The 20,349-nt window shown below is 35.6% G+C and overlaps 1 long non-coding RNA gene across 1 annotated transcript in view; it reads right to left on the reverse strand.

Annotated features, from left to right (window-relative positions):
• Positions 1-20,349, reverse strand: part of LOC119876124 — a 151,131-nt gene that overhangs the window by 62,963 nt on the left and 67,819 nt on the right. The window contains exons 2-3 of the long non-coding RNA XR_005356618.1: positions 5,069-5,155; positions 1,433-1,529 (exon numbers count right to left, since the gene is read on the reverse strand). This is a non-coding gene — a long non-coding RNA (uncharacterized LOC119876124). The remainder of the gene's footprint in view (positions 1-1,432; positions 1,530-5,068; positions 5,156-20,349) is intronic.

Raw genomic sequence — 20,349 nt, forward strand, 5'->3', positions numbered from 1 at the left:
TACACTAATATAAACATTCTAACTTTTGGCCAATTAGTTAATCTTCAGAATATCAAGAAAATACAAGAGATATTATTCTCCTCATTTTCAAGTTAGCATGCTAAGTGACTTGGGCAGGGTCATGCAGATGGCCGCTCCACAGCATGGTGGGGTCAAAGTAGTCGGATGCCTGACATGCGGCTGGCTTCTAAGAGAGAACTTGTCAAGTGGTAAAGTTGGACACTGCAGAGCTTTTAAGGTGAAGCTTCAGGAGTTATACAAGGTCACCTCACCACATTCTGTTGGTCCAGTCAGGTCCTAAGGCTAGCCCAGTTTCAGAGGGAGAGAAATATAGATTCCCTTTCTCTAGGTTAGGAATGGAAAAGGATTTGCACCCATATTGAATCCATCACTCTAAGAGTCTAGCAGGTTCCAGTCACCCTAGGATCCTCGAGACCAGAAATGAGGCAATCAGCTTTAAAGATGAGGATGGTCAGATAAGGGCCTCCCCAGTCTTCAAAACGCTATAAAATAGTTTTAATTTGATTGAGGCTTCTTGAGCAAGATACAGCTTTTGCAAAACTCTGGAATATATCTGATATCATTGATACTTAATTTTCATAATGTTAATAGATATTATAGCTTATAATACAAGTGAATGTCGAATAACCAAGTTCCCTTCAGCATAGATTTCATAAGTTATAAATCTAAATGAGATATATCTCATTGGATATTTACTTGTTTCTTACTCTTTCAAAAATGCCTTTAATGTAAGTAAGCAGAACACTGATTCCTACTTCTAGGACTGAATCGATACTTAATAATAGGGTGTTTATCAAGAAATAAAATGAGAGATTGAAATCTTTGTCCTGATACATGTATCCTGAGTGAACAATGAAGTACTTGTGGAAATTCTTAATAATCAGTGGAAGAATGTATGAAGTACATATATGGTATGTGATATTGGATAAGTGCTTTAAAAAAAGAAAACATGTCTCTGTCCTATGGGAATGTGTTATTTCCTATGGAAATTCATAAAAATAAATCTTGCTGCTAGTCTAATGGCAGTAAGATGGGTACTTGGAGCTAATTTTTCACTGATGGTTTTGAATTTGTGAACTATGGCATATAGCTCACAGACACTGGAATAGGGGAAAGGTTTCAAAGGAATCTAGCCTTTGGTAAGGGAAAGCACATTTTCCTCAATGCAAACACTTGTGAAAGGATTTAGTGTTCTAGGAAGCTTCACTGATAATTAGTAACTGAGCTGTGCTGTCAGAATTTTCATAGAAACCTCGAAGCTCAACTCCAAAATCTTTGTCCCTTGTATTTAATCTTCCTAGATTCTGATCCTGCATCTAAAACAACTAAGAGGTATTCCGTTTTCATTTCGTATTTGGCATTTCAAAAACTGAAGTCGTAATTTTCTTGACAAAACCAATTTCAGGCTTACCTTGATTATGTGCTCTTTAGTTTCTGTGTAACTTTCGGTCCTGCCATGCCTTTCCATTCTTACGGCTGACACTCTCTTGTAGACCTCTGCATACCACCTGAAACATCGTAAGGAGTATTCTCTTTTCTTCCTGCTTCTAACCTGGTTATTAGGATTCACGTTCATACCACCTACTGATTTTTCTGAAATTAGATTTTATCATATGGGATTCATACAGCCTACTTAGTAGACCCAGGCTACTTGACCTGGTATATAAAACTCTGAGTTTTGGAATCCAAACTCTTCAACTGGATTTACCTCTCTATATGCATATCACTACTAAGCAAAATAATTTAACCATATTTTTTTCACAATTCCATTTGCTTTCTTGTGTCTGTGCCTTTCTGCCTAGACTTCCAATCCTCCACCTGTAAGGATCAACCTCCTCAAATGCCATCTCCTCAAATTGCCAATGTGTACCTACCCATCCTTTAATGTTTAGTTCTATCTATCATCAACCTTGGCATTCTACTTTTGCTCTCACTCTCAACTGTTCTCCAGAGGGCTCTGGTCACTGTAACCCCCGGCCTTGGTTTCCAACTCCCTTTGATCAGTCTTACCATGTTTTGCCCTCTGTCAATTCTTTCTTTGATTCCTTTTATTCATGGCTTGTCACCTTCAAAATATCCTAAGAATGCTGAAGGCAAGGAATCTCATTTTTACTTCTCTATGGACCATAGACTGCTCAGAGTTGTTGGCTGATTAAGTGGATTCCCACAGTTCAATGAGTCAATAATACTGTATGGGTTTATAAAAGTAGTAGGGCATTTAGAGACTACAAAAAAAAATGTTCCTGCTGGATATGGACCTAACTCCAAGCATCACAATAAAGTGCAATTTGGGTTGCTTATAAAAAGATCCAATGTCAAACAGAGAATTAAGGTGTTGCCTATTAATATATAGCAATTGGTGTTAATGGTTGGCTAATTGAAAGACTTCAACAAAATGAGGAGATACCACTGGCTGTAAATCACACAGTAAGAAAATTACCACAAATCCTTTCCAATCATGGCAATCTATATAACAGCAAACAAAGAAGAAAGCTTAGACCATGTCATGATATCCAAGAAAAAACCTTTGTTAAAAAAAAATTACTAAGAGTAGTTAAATCTCTGTTTCATGTTATTTTATAGACAGTACTGTGCAATCTATTGTGATAACAGTATTAGGAAAGGGGAATCAAATAGATTTTCTCAAGATTTCCATGGTTTTATCCATTCTGCTGTTACAATGAAAACTTTTAAGTTATATTCACGACTATTACAATATAAAACAGGATGCAAAGGAGCCAATAGTATAAATGAAATTAAAACAAGACATTAACAGGGACACTTGGGTGGCTCAGTGGTCGAGAACCTGCCTTTGGCTCAGGTTGATCCCAGAGTCCTGAGATCAAGTGCCTCATTAGGTTTCCTACAGGGAGCCTGCTTTTCCTTCTGCCTATGTCTCTGTCTCTCTCTGTCTTTCATGAGTAAATAAATAAAACATCTTAAAGAAAAAACAGCAAGACATAACAAAATCATGTAAAAATCAGTGATGGAATTTTATGTGTAAGTAGTTATGGGTCATTACCTATCTCATTTATCATAAGATAAATACTCTTTGTCTAAAAGAGGGCTGCTTAGACGGGTTGCCCATAAAGTCACGGGGTTGATTACTAAAGCAGACTGGCAAAGCAAAGCAACTCAATATGAGGAAATGAACTATCACTGGCCCATATTGTTTATCAAGCACTGAATGGTAACTCCCTTCGGAATATCAGTCAGCACATCTGGGATTTACTAAGCAGGCATTCCAATAGAAATGACAGACTTTTCAAAAAAAACATTAAGAGTGATCTGAAAGTTCAGCTATAAAAATTTATTTTTATTTTCACAATCTGGTGTGGTTTCTGTCAGATGCCATGGAAGGCATGGTGTCTGTGTCCCAAAGATAAAGTGAAACGAACCCAAGTCAGAGATGAGTGGATGGTTGACGGATGATGGACATTTGGGCCCTTGTAACCCAGTACATTCTCCCTTTGGGATGCCTCTTCAGTGCCAGCTGGAGTAAGTCCACACTGTCCAAACTGTCAATAGTAGTTTTGCAATATGTGCTTCTTTAGGGTCGCTACAACTATGAACAGGGATAGATGCCCTGTGCTCTGGGGGTCCTGATCTTTCAGTTGTTTCAGCCCAGCTTCTACAAATTGCTATATGTATTCATGCAAACTAAAAGGACCACAATTTCCCCCATTTAATGTCCATGACACCTGACATGTTTTATAAATTTTTAACCTTTCATGGGATCAGTGATTGTCACACTATTTTCTGTAAGCCAAACATATCTTTTGTGTTTGATTTGTGAAGTTTATAAGCAGGCATTATTCAGCATTCAGTGAGAAATATATTTTGAAAATACAATAAATGGGCTAAAATTAGGACAGAAAAATAACTGAAGGCTATGAATAGCACTAAGTTGAGAAACACAGAAACATTAGTGAGTTCCAAAAATCAATCCAAATAAACCATACAAAATAAAAAATGAATACTGTACCTTTCAAACAAGCTTTGAAACTCAAAAAATATATTAAAGAGTTATTTAAAAAAAAAAAGAGTTATTTTGAAGAATACTGAAAAACAATGACACTGAAAAGGATGTCAAATACTACAAATTATTATCTGTATAGTTGTCTAGATTGGAAATAAAACAGGCAAAGAAACAAAACCTACCCCAACCTATCCAAATATAAGTTTTTTTTCAAAGATTAAAAAAAATATTTAAACCCTATTTATATGGATTTCTCTGCAAAAAAAGAAAAAAAAACATATTGAAGCCATATGAGACAAATTACTGAAGGTAATAGAGTAATCAAGTAGTGTAGCCAATTCTGTAATCTTGTTTTTTTTAGGTTTGGTTGTTGTTATTTTTCCTTACATTTGGTGAACTTTCAAAGATGCAAATACACCTGGAATAAGGGTTTTCCATCTTTTATCCAAACTTTAGGGGCTAATTATGCCTATGAAAGTGAATGAATTATAAGGAAATATCACATTGGATATAGGCTGTTGGACTAGCCTCAAAAACAAAAAGTTGCAGTTAGATTCACTTCAAACTCATATATTTAAAAAAAAAAGATTTTAGAATTATAAATATTTCTGCATTGGCAAAGGGGGGCCAAATGCATTTAAGGAAAAAAATATTTATTTGCATGCAATACTCAGAGAAAAATCCAAATCAATACACTACTGTCAAATTTGGAGAACAGAAACATGAAAATACATCATCTCAATTAGACATAAACTCAATCTCATTGGGAAACAATGAAATTCATTTCTTCTTTACTTACTCTTTCATTTACTGAGTTCATCCATTTTTTGATTTATCATAACTAACTGTAGAAAGTTTCATTTTTTTGACATTTAAAATCACTGACACTTGGAAAATCTATTTCTGAAGAAACAGTTTTAAAGCAGTTTAAGAAAAATAAATGTGGTTATTTTCTCTGAGATGAAAGAATTTTTGAATCAATATACACAATTTTAAATCTCTTGAAATGGATTATTTTAGGATTGTAGATTGTCCATGATGACATTTGTCTGGTTGCTCATAACTCACCTATTGAATCTATTTAAGCTCCTACAATGTGTCATGCTGTCATCAGGGGAATTTGGAATGGCTTATACTGGACGAGTGTGCTCTGACCTAGGAGTGAATTTAATTAGAAGTGTGAATGCTCAACCCAGGAGGAAAAATAGCTTTTCATTTTTTATAATTATGACCTTTAGAAAGCAAAATTTATTTTCTAGTATTCATAGTATATTAAATTCTAAATTTTGGCAAAGTCCAGCAGTATACTAAATTTGAACACCCTTACTAATAATAATGTTGACATTATATTGTAGTTACTAAATACTAAAGTTTGAATATTTTTGTGTAGAATTATGTAATTATATAAGATTTCTATATAGTAACTAATATGTAGTATGGAATTTAATTTTAAGAGTTATTACATAATTTATAAGTAACATTTTATTGTAAATATATAAAGGTAAACAAAATCAGATAATCCATCATTGCATTTAAAATTACCTAAGTCTTGAAAAAATATATTTATTCCATATAATTATCCTCCACGACTGAGCATCTATTTTGAGAAGTAGTGTCTATTTATTTTTTTAAAGATTTTATTTTTAAGTAATCTCTATACCTCAAGTGGGGTTTAAACTTACAACCCTGAGATCCAGAGTGGCATACTCTACCAAGTGAGCCACACAGGCACTCCAAGTAGTGCATATTTCTTTAACTTCTATTTTCGTCAAATAGATTTTAGAGATAAAGTTGGAAAGGGGACACAATCTGTTTACTTATTTCTAATAAAATTGGTAAAATAAACAATAAATTACAAATAGAATATTTAATTTAGAGATAAACATTTTAATAATATAAAATATCCTCAGGGGCACCTGTGTGGCTCAGTCAGTTTAGCATTTGACTCTTGGTTTGGGGCCAGGTCATGATCTCAGGGTTGTGAGATTGAGCCCACATAGGACTCCACACTGAGCACAGAGTCGGCTTGAGTTTCTCCCTGTTCCTTTGGCCCTTCCTGTCCTCTCTCTCCCTCTCTAAAAGAGAAAAAAAAAAAAAAAGAAAGAAAGAAAAGAAAGAAAAGAAAAATAAAGGCAAAAAAATCTTTGGAGGACTGTCCTCACAAAATTGGTAGAGAATTTAATTGCAAATGGGCAAATGTCTATCAAGAAATATGGTAACATAGACCATTTCTTAGTGACCACTGGATACCTGAACTTGTAAGAGTACCTGGTATAGGGTGCTTGGGTGGCTTAGTTGGTTAAACAGCCAACTTTTGATTTTGCCTCAGTTAATGATGTCAGGATCCTGAGATACGCCCTGCATCAGGTTCTACACTCAGTAGGGAGTAGGCTTGAGATTCTCTTCCTTTCCCTCTCCCTGTGCCTCTCCCTCTGCTTGTGTGCTCCTCTGTCTAAAATAAATAAATCTTAAAAAAAGAGAGCACCTGATATATAGTAGAGGGCTTACAGATATTTGTTAAACTAATGCATTGATGAATATATGCTTTTTGCCTTTTCTAAGTCATAAGATCTCACGTCTCCATTTGTAACCAGTATTCACTTGATAGGGGTTTTGAAGATCGTTTATAGACCTTTTGGGCCACCTAGAATAGTGAACTCAAAGGAAAAAAAAAAAAAAAAGAAGGAAGTTCAAGTTTTCTAATGTGGGGTTTTGAGGAGGGGAAAGGGAAAATCATTGCATAAATTTATAACTGCTTTGCATGGCAATTTATATGAGAAAATATTGATTAGAAGAATATATGTTTGGTTAAAAATTCTATATATTTTCCATATGCTATGTATATTTCATATTTATGTAATGTTCTAACAAAGTCCCCATGTTCTAACCAAGTCTTTGGTATCTTTCATATTTTTCTTTTTATAGTCCATCAGAACTAGAAATAGTCTCTATGATGCAACTCATGTTAAAATGTTTGACCTAATGTGAAGAGCATGTTTATATAGTGCACTTCTCTCTGCTACTGGATGCGCTACAGTCCTTAAAGATTAGAGAGAGCCTCAGAGGCCCACAGAAGTGGAATGGGAATGAAGGGATTCTGATACTACTGGGGTTGTTTGCACAGGTGGTTGAGTAACTGGGAACAGAGAGGAGTTTATACTGAAGAAAAGGAAATGACAATTAAAAATCTGACACTAGTCAGAAAACATTGGGGATCATGTTTAGAACTCAAATCTTTGAGCATCAAAAAATCAAAGATTTTTATCAAGAATGAATTTTACCTCTTTTTGATCTTACTACATATAACCAATTTCCTCAGAAAGAAAGAGAGTGAGAGAAAGAAAGAGTGAAAGAGAAATTGAGATTAATACTCCTAGGATATGTGACTCTCCCTTGTCAGAGGGGGGCAGAGAACCTTGCCTGGCAGTCAGTCAGACCTTCAGTAAAAATGTGATGATTATTTACTCTATATGGAGCACTGTTCAAATATTCAGATCAAAGCACTGTTTGAATACTCAGAAGTAAGTGAGCAATTCATGAATACATCTGGGCAAAGAGATTTTTTTAGGCAGAAAGAACAGAAAATGCAAATGTCCTATGTGACTAGAGTGGCATGAAGGTGGGCAGTGTAGGGTGTAGTCGGAGCTAAGAAACAGCAGGAGGCTAGATCATGGAAGTCCCAGAAGGGACTTTGATTTTTATTGTAAGATGAGAAAAGAATGGAGAATCTTGAAGACAAATAAAATTGTTTTGCTTACATTTTAGTAAAATCATGCTGGCTGCTATGTGGAGAACAGAGCATAAAGAGCTAAGCTGGGGAAGACAGAAGGCCAGGAAACCAGTAAGGAGGCTCTTGAAATAACTTAGGTGAGAGGCAGGGGTAGCTTTCAGATGACACAAAGGGGCCAGTAATGGATATAATTTAAGTAGGAGGCCAACAGGATTTACTGATGGATTGAAAATAAGTCATCAATGTGGTAGATCATAAGTGCAAGCAACAGGAAAAGGTATTTTGCCAAAAGTAAGCAAGTAGGCTTCTACCAGAAGGAAAAATGATGCTTAGTTGACCAAAGCAACAACTGTCCACAGCAGTTTCCAGTATATAGTAGGCACAAGTGAATAAAAGAGGATGCCATTATCATCACTGTGCCACACCATTAGAGACAGATCATCAGTGGGAATCATTTGATGTTGATATCTGAAGTTCTGCACAACTCCTTAAATTTATAATACTGAAGATCTGGGTTGTTTATACCATCTGACATAGGACTAACTCCATACATTTTGGTCAAGTGCTCCTTTCTGATGGTAAAAGAAGCAGCAAAGGCTAGCAACTGGTTAAAAGAAATGTAGAATGTACATATTTTATTATTTTAAAAAACAGGAAATCATAATAGGTAGATTAGTGTCACTTTTATTATAGGCCATGTACTTGATGCTAGTAATTGACCCCTGGGCAACAAGAACCTGACGTGGTTTTTCCCAGAAGTACAGGGGAACAAGAATCCCACGAGATATTTTTTTCCAGTTATACAATGGGAAAAGAAATAAGCAGAAGCATTGTTTCCATTCTAAGCGTTCTAGCCTAGAGCAACTCAAAGTGTTTCAGTTAAAATCTAATCAGAGAGACTAAAATGAATGCAATAAATGTGAACTGACTTTTCTAACCAAAGGACATTACTATGTGAGTGGAGTAGTAATACATTTTAATACACATATATTTGAACTTTTAAAAAGACCTTATGAAATAAATTGAAATAAAAGCATTTTCTGAGTATATGAATAAAAATAAATTTAAATGAAATGATTGGGTGAAAGAGTTTTCTTCTTGGTCAATTGCAAGTTACAAATTCAGATAACATTACTTATCTAAGTTAAATGGTACAAACGCTACTTCAAATACTAAATGAAGAATTTTGCCTCTATCTTAAAACTCAGTAACAAGTGAAGACAGTAATAGGAAGAATATTCATCTGCAACACAGTCTTGACTAGCAAAACACTGATGGAGACACAGTGCACAATCAATATTCATTAACTGATGCTAAGCAGTTTGATTATTCTTTATTTTTTTTTCTAAAATGACTTTCCATTTGGATTCTTTGTTACTAATCACACACAATCAAAAGGGTGATTTCATGATGTTCTTGCCTTTGTTATATTAATAATTCATTCAAATCAATTCCTAGAACTGACTCCACCCTTCATTCTTTGTAGGCATTTGTGACCTTTACTACTTAACTAGAAGAGTGAATATATGTGATAATAGTAAATAGAAAACCAATCTTAATTTAGTAAAAGTCTGAAGCTATATTCACTAGCTAAAAATGCACTTGTCTGGAATCATTCTTCAACTAGACAAGTTTCTTTATTTTTTACAAATATGCATCTGTACATTGAGATAAATCTACATAAAAGCAATCTAACTATAGTGCTTCAGAGAAATTCTAGAAGCATAGAAGGTGCTATTCATCTTATTCTTAGAGCAACAAACTAAAATGTGACCAAAAGGATCCAGATTCCTGGTACTCAACTAACAGAATTCTGTACCCAACAGTATCTGTAAAATTACTTTCTAGAACTCTTAACATAAAAAAGCTCACAACCAATAGACTCAGAATTGATACATTCCAGAAGATAAACTATGTAAGGGGCTAATCCCTTTACATTTGTTTAGAAAGAATGTGTGTGTGTGAGTGCTTATGTGCACACATTAGTGTGTATGTGTGTGTGTAAAACAATGGATATATAAAACAAAGGAATAAGAAGAAGAATAAACACAGAAAGACAAAGTAAAATCCTGCTGTTTAAAACTTATATATTTTAGGCATCTATTAATTAATTAATTTTTTAAAAACATTTCCTGGATTCTTGTGTGTGTCCCCTGATAGAAATCTTCCTTTTGGTTATGTTGGGATGCTGGCCTGGTAGGACTAACTCCAACTGCCATTGAAACATCAGGCATGAACAAAGAGAAAGGAATGGTGGGAGATTAAAAAGATTCCAAAAATTTGAGCAAACAAATGACTATGATAATCTAATGGACATCATAATTCTCCTATGTGAATATGATAATTTCACTCTGTGCCTGCAGTTGTCTTCTGCTGTCTTACAGAGCATGGGGACCTAAAATCTTACCATGGAATCCGGAAGTATATTAATATTTTTGTTGTATTTATACACACACAGTAATTCAAATCATTAATTTCCTTCTGGACTGCTCTGCTCCTACTTTCTTGGTTTCTGGTCATTCTCCTTTATCTGATCATTCATGTTTAACTTTCTTCAAGATGCAGCTCAAACTGAAACACATATATTTTCCTTAGTGCATTAGATTTTCTCTTTCCCTATTATAGACTGTTGCTAAATTTACCTTCAAAAAGTCTATAAGCACCAACAGGATATGTACTATATTTTGCCCTCTTTAATATTCCATGCACCACTGGGAACTACTTGCCTAAAATCATATTTGATGATTTAATGACCAATTTCCTGCCATTACCCAATGTTTATGTTGCAGAGATATTTTTATAATTTAGGATGGATTATTTAGACTTCTAAATTGTGAGGATCTAGTAATAAATAGTGATAGATAATCTTGTTTCAATTTGCATTATCTGAATGAGCAGGATTTTGAGATTCTCTCTTTATGTTTGTTAGGTCCCTTACTTATTTTTGTTCCTAAATTGCTCATATCCCTTGCCAACTTCTTTTGTGGTATTTCTACTTTTCATGTTAAGTCACAAGAGTTTTTTGGATGTTCTCTATATTATTTCACCGTCAGTTTTAAGCACTGCACATGTCTTTTTTTCAGCCTATTTTTATACAGCTTGTATATACTCATTACAACAAATCCAAACAATAGAGCACTGTAAGAAGAAGTAATTGCCTCTTCCTGAATACTTACTTTGGAAAAATAGGGCTACTTCTTGTTGGCTGTTCAATAATTGGCATATTATACAGTCAGTCACAAAATACATAAACCTTATTACATGTCTTGAATATATTAATGTGTGTTACAAGCAGAATTACCTTTAGAGGCAGGCAAGAGTTTCCACGCCCTGGACTCTGTGCTCTAGGACATTCACTATTGCTCTCTTTCACCTTCCTGAGGTGAGAAGGCCTATGTTACCAAATTAACAACTGGACCTGAGCCTGAGATCCCCTTCTACACCACACTTGAAGCATCTCTGGCCTTTTCTCTGGTTCAAACAGGCTATGCCACAGATGAGAGTATATCTATTTTTGAGTGGTGGCCACATAGAAAATTCAGGTAAACCTTGAATGTGAGGCCCTCATAGTGCAAATGGAGCTGGGAGTATAAAGGAAGGATGAGAGCCTGGGCTTGATTGCCACTGGGGAGATTCTAAAGTAATATTTCTAGGAACTTCAAGCTTTCAGAAAGTTTCCCAACAAAAACAAACAACTAACGCATAGTCCCTCACCTTGGAGGGACTGTAGTGCGCAGGATTGGCAGAGCTTAATATGGAGATAACTGTCAAAGGAGAAATGTAGTTTATAGAATCAAATCTCCAGCTGAGTGAAGTAAGTCAGTCGGAGAAGGACAAACATTATATGTTCTCATTCATTTGGGGAATATAAATAATAGTGAAAGGGAAAAGAAGGGAAGGGGGAAGAAATGTGTGGGAAATATCAGAAAGGGAGACAGAACGTAAAGACTGCTAACTCTGGGAAACGAACTAGGGGTGGTAGAAGGGGAGGAGGGCGGGGGGTGGGAGTGAATGGGTGACGGGCACTGGGTGTTATTCTGTATGTTAGTAAATTGAACACCAATAAAAAAATAAAAAAAAAATAAAAAAAAGAATCAAATCTCCAGCATCACAAAAAGACTAGGAATATTTGAAATTGAAAGGTAAGAACTTAATAAATGACATGACATGCTAAGGAACTAGAAAAGCCACAACAATGATGAAGAAAGAAGAACAATGTTAGAAGATTTAAGTGGTTACCAAATGAGGGCTTAATACCCAACTTAATTATAGTTCCGACCTTCCCAGAAATATAGTCTTCACTGGTAGGGCTTTTCCAGTCAGTACCAATAAGGCAATCTATCACAGGACCCTATTCATTCCCCAAAAGAAGAGGAGGTAATCCAGCTAATAAGACCCTTTTTTAAAATGAGATAATCCACCTAATAAGACCCTTTTGTTCCCAAAGAAAGGTTAGCTTACATGATATGATTATTTTCTTCTGCGTATGACTTCTTTCTCAGGCCTTTAAAAACCTATTCCTTTCTATAGCCCTTTGGAGTTCCCCTGTACTGGTGTTAGATGGGATGCTGCCCAATTTATTAATTAATTCACAAAGCCAGATCAATATTTAAAATTTACCTAGTTTAATTTTCATTATTTAATAAAGCTAACTGATTAAAAAATTATTATAAAGCTACATAATCAAGGAATTATGATATCTAGCATAATCCTAGATATTGTGATAAATTGAACAGTAAAGAAACCAGAAATGAAAAATATAATACACTGTTTGGACAAATGTATGAAAAAAGTTAAATCTCAACCCCTACCCCACAGCTTACACCAAAAGTAATGTAAGATGGATTATACACCTGAATTTTAATATTAAAAAAATAATAAAGCCTCTAGAAGAAAGTATAGAAAAATATTTTTAAGACATTGGAACAGGCAAATATTTCTTAAAAGATGATAAAAAAGCATTGACTATAAAATTAAAAAGATAATAATATATTGCCTTTCATCAAATTTAAAAGTCCTATTTAGGGATCCCTGGGTGGCGCAGCAGTTTGGCGCCTGCCTTTGGCCCAGGGCGCGATCCTGTAGACCCCGGATCGAATCCCACATCGGGCTCCCAGTGCCTGGAGCCTGCTTCTCCCTCTGCCTGTGTCTCTGCTTCTCTCTCTCTCTCTCTCTCTGTGACTATCATAAATAAATAAAAATTTAAAAAAAAATAAAAAAAAATAAAAGTCCTATTCATCAAAAGGCCCTTTTAAGAAAATTAAAAGGCAAATCATAGACTGGAGCACTTTCACAATCTAAATATCTAACAAATGATTATTATTCATAATACAGAATGAAATCTTACAAGTAAACACACAACCAATGGTACATAAAACAACCAATTTAAAAATGGAAAAGAAGAGATAACTCAGATAATTCACAACAGATAATAGAAATGGCCATAAAGAGGCACCTGGGTGGCTCAGCTGGTTAAGCAGCTGCCTTGGCTCAGGTCATGTTCCCAAAGTCCTGGGATTGAGCCCTGCATCAGGATCCCTGCTTGATGGGAAGCCTGGTTCTCCCCCTCCTCTGCTTGTGCTCTCTCATGTTCTCTCTCTAATAAATAAATAAAATATTTAAAAATGACCAATAAGTACACAAAAAAGTGCTCAAGAATATTAGTCATAAGGGAAATATTAATGAAAATCCCAATGTGATACATTTCATACCCATTCAATTGGGTAAAATTGAAAAAATTGACATTTAGAAGCATTATACCCAACTATGTCTTCTTTGTATCCTGATTAAGAATATTTTTGCTTCAGGGGCACTTGAGTAGCAGTCAGTTAAGTATCCAACTCTTGATTTAAGCTCAGGTCATGACTGACCTCAGGGTTGTGAAATTGAGCCCCGCATTGGGCTCCACACTGAGCATGGAGTCTGCTTGAGATTCTCTTTCCCTCTCTCCCTCTGCCAGCTACCCCTAGTCACGCTCTCTTTCTCTTTCTCAAAAAAATACATATTTTTGCTTCATATTCAAAACATTTTCTTACTGCTGATGACCCTATTCAAAATACTATAAAAGCATTGTTACATATTAAGATATTTTAATATTGTTATCTAAATGTAGGTGTTGAATAAGATTTTTAAAGTACAAATAATGAGAACATTTGAATTGCTTACTGTACTAGTCTTACTCGAAATTCATTTAGTTTCATTCTCATGTAAACATCTCAGACTGAGATCTGATAACCAAGAACATGCAGATCCTAGTTAGCAGGTTATAAAGAGGGTGCTGAGTCACCAAAAGAGCAGGAAGTAACTTTAAAGAAGACAAGAATCTAGTGAATCAATGATTGCCAGAAAATCTCCCAGATATTATTTCCTCTGGGTGAATTTGTATCTTCCAAGATTAGTTTCTCTCATGGAAAGAAAAGTATCCTCTCCCCAACCCCTGCTCCAACTCCCAGCCAAAAGCCCAGCATTAAACCCATCTAATGCTAAAGAACAAACTGCATTCCCCTCCACATATTTACTGAAAGTGGAATGGACTTGAGAAGTTAAAGACTACTTATTCTTTCCTCATTCTCACTTATTCTTTCAAATACCTCTACCCAGGCCCTAAGATCAGGAAAGAAAGTGTGGAAAACATACCACTGAATGAGAATCCCAGGCAACTTCAGTAATTTAGATCATCTCTGTTATAACCCCCACAATACTTAAAAGCATCTGCTATACAGAAAAATCTCTAGTGGAGTGTCCATGTGCAAAGACATCTAAAAGCTCAAAGGGAACATGTATGAATTATTAAGGCAGCATTTGCAGCACATAAGATCTGTAGATACTAACAACTTGTAGTTTATCTAAAAGCATATAGCAACAAGATACCACTACTGAAAGCTGGCAGCAAAATCACAGTCCCTGGGAATTTCCTCTGATTTAATTTATGAAAACTTCAGTATTTCCTAAAACAATATAATTACTTTTAAGGAACTTAATTTTTTAAAAGATTTTAAAAATTGTAAAAGGCATAGAATCAAAGCAAAGTTATGTATATCTAAATTTGGAAGAGGAAGCATGATGAAGGGTAACAGAGTTGAAAGGCACAGTGATCATAATTTAATGAAGTTAAAATTTATTATTACTTTTACATATTTATAAAAATCATATGACTGTGTCTTTGAAGACTGCCATGCAAATGAGGGAGCTTGATGAAAAACTGTCATGGTAGATGACATAGATAATGTTATCTTCCTGTGACTTCCTTCGGTTGAATACTTAACATTATGTCACATCTTGCTCCAAGCAAAATCAAATCAAAACAAAACAAAACAAACAAACAAAAAAACACAACTTCTTGAAAGATCTAGAGGAATACACAGCACATGTAGGTGCTGAAGACATTTATTCATCTTTCAAAAATAAGCCAAAAGGGCTTGCACAAATATATGTCATGCTGAGATAAGAGGAAAATATACTTAAAACTTGGCAAATAAATTAAGGACACTTTAAATTGGGTCTTTATTTTCATTATGAATGAACCAAAACAACATATGTTTAATGATGAATAAATAACAGATTGCACTACATTCTCATTCATTTCTAAGAAGTGAATTTCTTCTGAAAAACTGAAATCTTGGGTCTCCTAATTACCACCAATAATTATGCTTGAGGTAAACCTCATAAGCTGTGATATTAACACTGAATAAATATGTGGCTCCCATTTATCTGGAAGTGGTTGAAAACACTTACTCTTTTTAGAATCATGTATGTGTTTATTGCTTCTAAATATCTTTCCCAAATAAAGGTCAGGTGAATATTTTCTATTTTAGCATCACTAAACACGCCTTAAAAAAAAAAAAAATCTCTGTATTTGGCTCACCCAGGCAAAAGATACTCCTGTATTGGTCAGACTCTGGTACAATAAGGCATTTACTAATGGACAACATGTTGCCCGTTTTTTGTTTGTTTGTTTGTTTGTTTGTTTTTAAAGGAGAAAATCTAATGAGTATACACAGATCTAGGTCCTCGGCAGATGAATTCTGGGCCCTCTTTTAGGTCTTCTTCTTTTTTTTTCTCTCTCTACAGTAAAGAGGTTAAGATGGCTTCACTGCTCACCAAAAGGTATGCTTCTCTTTTCATGGTTTAGAATTGTCACCTGGCAGGGTTCACCAGCTGGGGACTATATTTTGCAGGCTTGCTTACACCTGGGTGTGGCCATATGAATAATTCTCTAAAGGAAATGTGATCACAAGTGAAATGTGTAACTTCTAGAGAAAAATGATTAAAAAGTAGAAATATCTGCCTCCATCTTTTTTCTCCCAAATGCCAGCTAGATTCACAGGAATCCAAAGCCTTAACAGAGGTGAAGATCTTGTGTCCTTGTGTTATCAACTGGAATAAAACCACTAATGAAACACAACACATGCACTGGAGTGTTAGCAAAAAGAGAGTTTTTAAAATTCTATTTTATTCTACATGCATTTTATTGATGAATGAGCTGAAGCTCAGAGTTTAAGAAGATTATTCAAGGACACACCTAGGAAGAGGTAAAGCTGAGATTCAAATCCAGATCTATACTATTTCCTGTATAAATCTTTCATTGCTGCTGTAACAAATTGCTATAAATTTACTGACTCAAAACAACACAAATTTATGTTATAGTTCTGTGAGTTAAAAGTCCCATGTGGGTTTCATAGGACTAAAATCATTGTACTGACAGTGCTGTGTTACTTTCTAGAAGAGAAACTGCTTTCTTGCCTTCATCAGCTTAGAGAGGCTGTCCATCTTTCTTAACCTTCTTCCTCCATCTTCAGAACCAACATTACCTTTTTTTCCCTCAATATTCACATTTCCCTCTGACTCCAGTGTTTTGCTTTTCTCTTCAACTTGCAAGAACCCTTCTGACGGCAATCTCCTCATTTTGGTGTCAGGCACTTAGCCACCTTAATTCTATCTGTAATCTTAAATCCCCTTTTGCCAGGGAATTTAATGTATTCCTAGGTCCCTGGGATTTAGGATGTGGACATCTTGGGGTAGAGGATGGGGCATTATTCTGTCTACCACTTTTCTCAAGCCACACTCTTAACCACTATATAGAGAGCTTCATGACCTGGACCGTATGTGGAAATGGTGACATTTATGAAATGATTCCAAGGAATTTTCAAGATAAGATGCGAGAAAATAGAACAGTCATTTCTTGATTGTAAGTTATCTTTAGATAGCTTTCAGCCATTGTCTGAATACGTTTTCTGTTGGAAACCTTATTTCAAAAACCAAATAATTTTTTTCTCCTCATAAGTCTAAAAAATGGAAGAAAGGAAAGATAGTCATATAGTCATTCACAGTAGGTAGATTACAGTGCAATTTTCAGCATCAATAAAGGGTTATTTCTAAGGAAAGAATCATTAGGGCTTCATTTTTCTCATGTTCATTTCTAGAGTATTCATGTAGGCACTCTCCTACAAAGTAGTTCAAGTAAATATAAACATAACCAGTAGGCAGACTTGTATAAATAAGAAAAGTCCAAATGATAGAAAAAATGTGCACAAAGGGAGTATAAGTTTTATGGTGCTGCATACAAGGGTAAAGGGATGGGATTTGTGAAAATATAGTGTGCTATCAAAAAAGAATCAAGATGTCTTAATAAAAGAAAATATGAGTAGCTCTGCTTTAATTTTACATTAACTATACATGTAAGAAGATTTTAGGGTTTAAGAAACAAATTGTCAAATGAAGTATAATAGAAGACTGAGATCTGAACATTCAGAAATCATTCAGCCAATTCCAATTCCTAAGTATTATGTATATGCTTATTACACCCTCGATGATGGCCACACATAACATTAAGTTTTACACAGATATGTTGAATTGAGGGAGGAACATTAATTGCCACGCAAAGGCAGACCTAAACTTGGAACTAATTCTCTCAGGGTGTGGTAAAGTGAATCTGGAGTGTAGACAAGTGCGTTTATATAAACTAGCTATGACCTTGAGTCACCACTAAACTTCTCTGTTCTCTGTTTCCTATGTGTAAATGTAGGTTTGGACTTCAGTGGTTTTCAAACAAGATTGCCTCAAAATCATCAAGAGAGCTTGTTAGAAACTGTAATGCTAGTCCCCAGCCTCAGCATTTCTAAATAAGCAGTTCTGGAGTAGAACTCAAAAATTTACGTGTCACACAATTCTCAGGTGATGCCAATCCTGCAAATCCAGGGCCATATTTGGAGATCATGGGAATAAGTTAATAATAGCTCTTTTAGCAGTTAGTAAAGTGTATCTGAGTCACTGCATATGTATTATCTTCCATATCCATTTTTCCCTTCTTTGGTTTTCCAAGGGATTCTTGTGGTCTTTCACACCTTGCTAAGAATTAGCAGATTATGTGATCATTTCAGCCTGGTACCTCTTTAAATCTATGTCAATAGGGAATCCCTAGGTGGCTCAGTGGTTGAGCATCTGCCTTTGGCCCAGGGTGTGATCCTGGGGTCCGGGGATCGAGTCCCACATCAGGCTCCCTGCATGGAGCCTGCTTCTTCCTCTGCCTGTGTCTCTGTCTCTCCCTCTCTCTGTGTCTCTCATGAATAAATAAAATAAAATAAAATAAAATCTTAAAAAAATAAAAATCTGTGACAATAATGAAATCATATGTAGAACATGTATTCAACAGAATTAAACGATGGAAGAATGAAAGGAAGGAGGGGTGGAAGAGGAATTCCACTGGACTGGCTTTTTACCATGTGCCTTGAACTGTAATAGATGCTATAGAAGAAGGAAGAAAAATATAAGAATTATAAGTATCCTTGTGTGAAGAAGATTAATAATACATGACTGAAGGCCATAAGAAGAACAAACGTAAGGGTGTGATGGAAAAAGAAGAGAAGAAACCAGATCTTGGGATGATTGAGAAATCGAGTTTAAAAAATAATCTGTATGACAAGCAAGAGTTATTTGCTAAACTCTAGAAGTTCCACATGGAAACGAGTAGGATCGAATATACAAAGCATCTTAGGAACAACTTAAATTGTACTATATGAATGACAATAATCATCAGGATAAGAATACTGCAAATGACACACACAGATAGAATCTTGGTAAAGCCTCTTCCTGATTTCAAAAGATGTGGTCTCTATGGCAGCTCCGTGACAATGGTGCATCTGCAATGCATTACCCCTGCGAGGTGACAATTACAATGGAATACAAAGTGGTCTGTCATCATTAGAATCTGTGATTGCCTTACAGTCTCTGAAGCATTTACTGTTGGAGAGAGCCCAAAAATCCTGAGCTGCTACAGCTCATAAAGGTCAGAAATAGCAAAATGTATTTCTAATTAACTAGTCAAGTATAGGGGGGGAAAAACTGTTGCATTTTTTTCCCCAGCAAAATTCTTGGCTTTTAATCCTACGTAGCCCAAAAGGAAATAATGACAATGTTTCAAACAAGATGAACTCAATATGATAATGAAGCCCTAATGAATCTTACAAGCAAGACATTTGTAGAATTTTCAAGATTGCCATGGCAGCTTCTCATTAGGGCCTTTCTGTGGTTACCAAGTAATTCCAGTAACACAACACCCTGCTGAAGAAGCAGGCCAAGGCAAATGAAAGCATGTGAACATCTTCACTTTTAAATTACAAGTTTGAGAAAAATTTATTTGGGTAGGCCCTTTGGGAAGAAAGGACTACGCTGCATTTATCAGGCAGTTTGCCAGATACTTAAATAGCACGGCACATTCTATACAGTTTCCCCCAACCACATCTGCATCCCTGACTATAACTATTATGAGAAAAATGAAGTGCTTCTCAAATTTAGAATTGTCTGTAATAGAAGAGGTGTAAAAGAAGGGAGGAAGGGAGGAAGGGAGGAAGGGAGGAAGGAAGGAAGGAAGGAAGGAAGGAAGGAAAGGACAGGAGGACGACGAGACCCCCAATCACTCCATCGCAGCATCCCCCGATGCCCCTCACCGACACCCTCCCCTCACCCCTCCATCCCGACCCCTCCCCCTCCTCCCCCCGCTCCCTCCTCACCTCCGCCTCCCTCCCGCCCTCCCAGACAGATCATCACTCAAGAAATAAAACCCAGCAAGCAAAGAAAGAAAGAAGAAAAGGAAAGAAAAAAGAAAAGAACTGGGAATCAACTGTGAATCAACTCATTGCACTCTTTTTAACTTGTTACCTGTGGAAATCAAGTGATAAAAATTCACAAAAATTGTATCTTTTTCTCATTATCTACAATTGTCTAACTAATATGTAAACAATTAATGTAACACTTAAAATAGCCTGACAGGAATCATTTGAAGGAGTTAAATGATTGGACATAAGCATCGGAGGGCTTGACTTAAATCATTAGTAGGGCAGAGTCTCATTTATTTTCTTCCAGGGATCTCATAACAAAAGATTTGTGAATGGAGCACATCATGAAATTTAACTTAAATCTTTCTGCAAAAGAAAAGGAGATAGAGTGTACCTAGCAAAATTTATAATTGCACAGGAACGTAATATTAATACTAAATTTTAATAGTGAGCTTCTTTGGAAATTCCTTTTATGACCTCCCTTGTTTCTGGAATTTAACAAGGGTGAGACTCATGCACAAGTAAAACTCGTGTTTTCCACCCTGCCTATCTTACTGAGGTCTATA

Source organism: Canis lupus, chromosome 3, assembly GCF_011100685.1.
Source record: "Canis lupus familiaris isolate Mischka breed German Shepherd chromosome 3, alternate assembly UU_Cfam_GSD_1.0, whole genome shotgun sequence".
In the NCBI taxonomy this organism is placed as follows: Eukaryota; Metazoa; Chordata; class Mammalia; order Carnivora; family Canidae; genus Canis; species Canis lupus.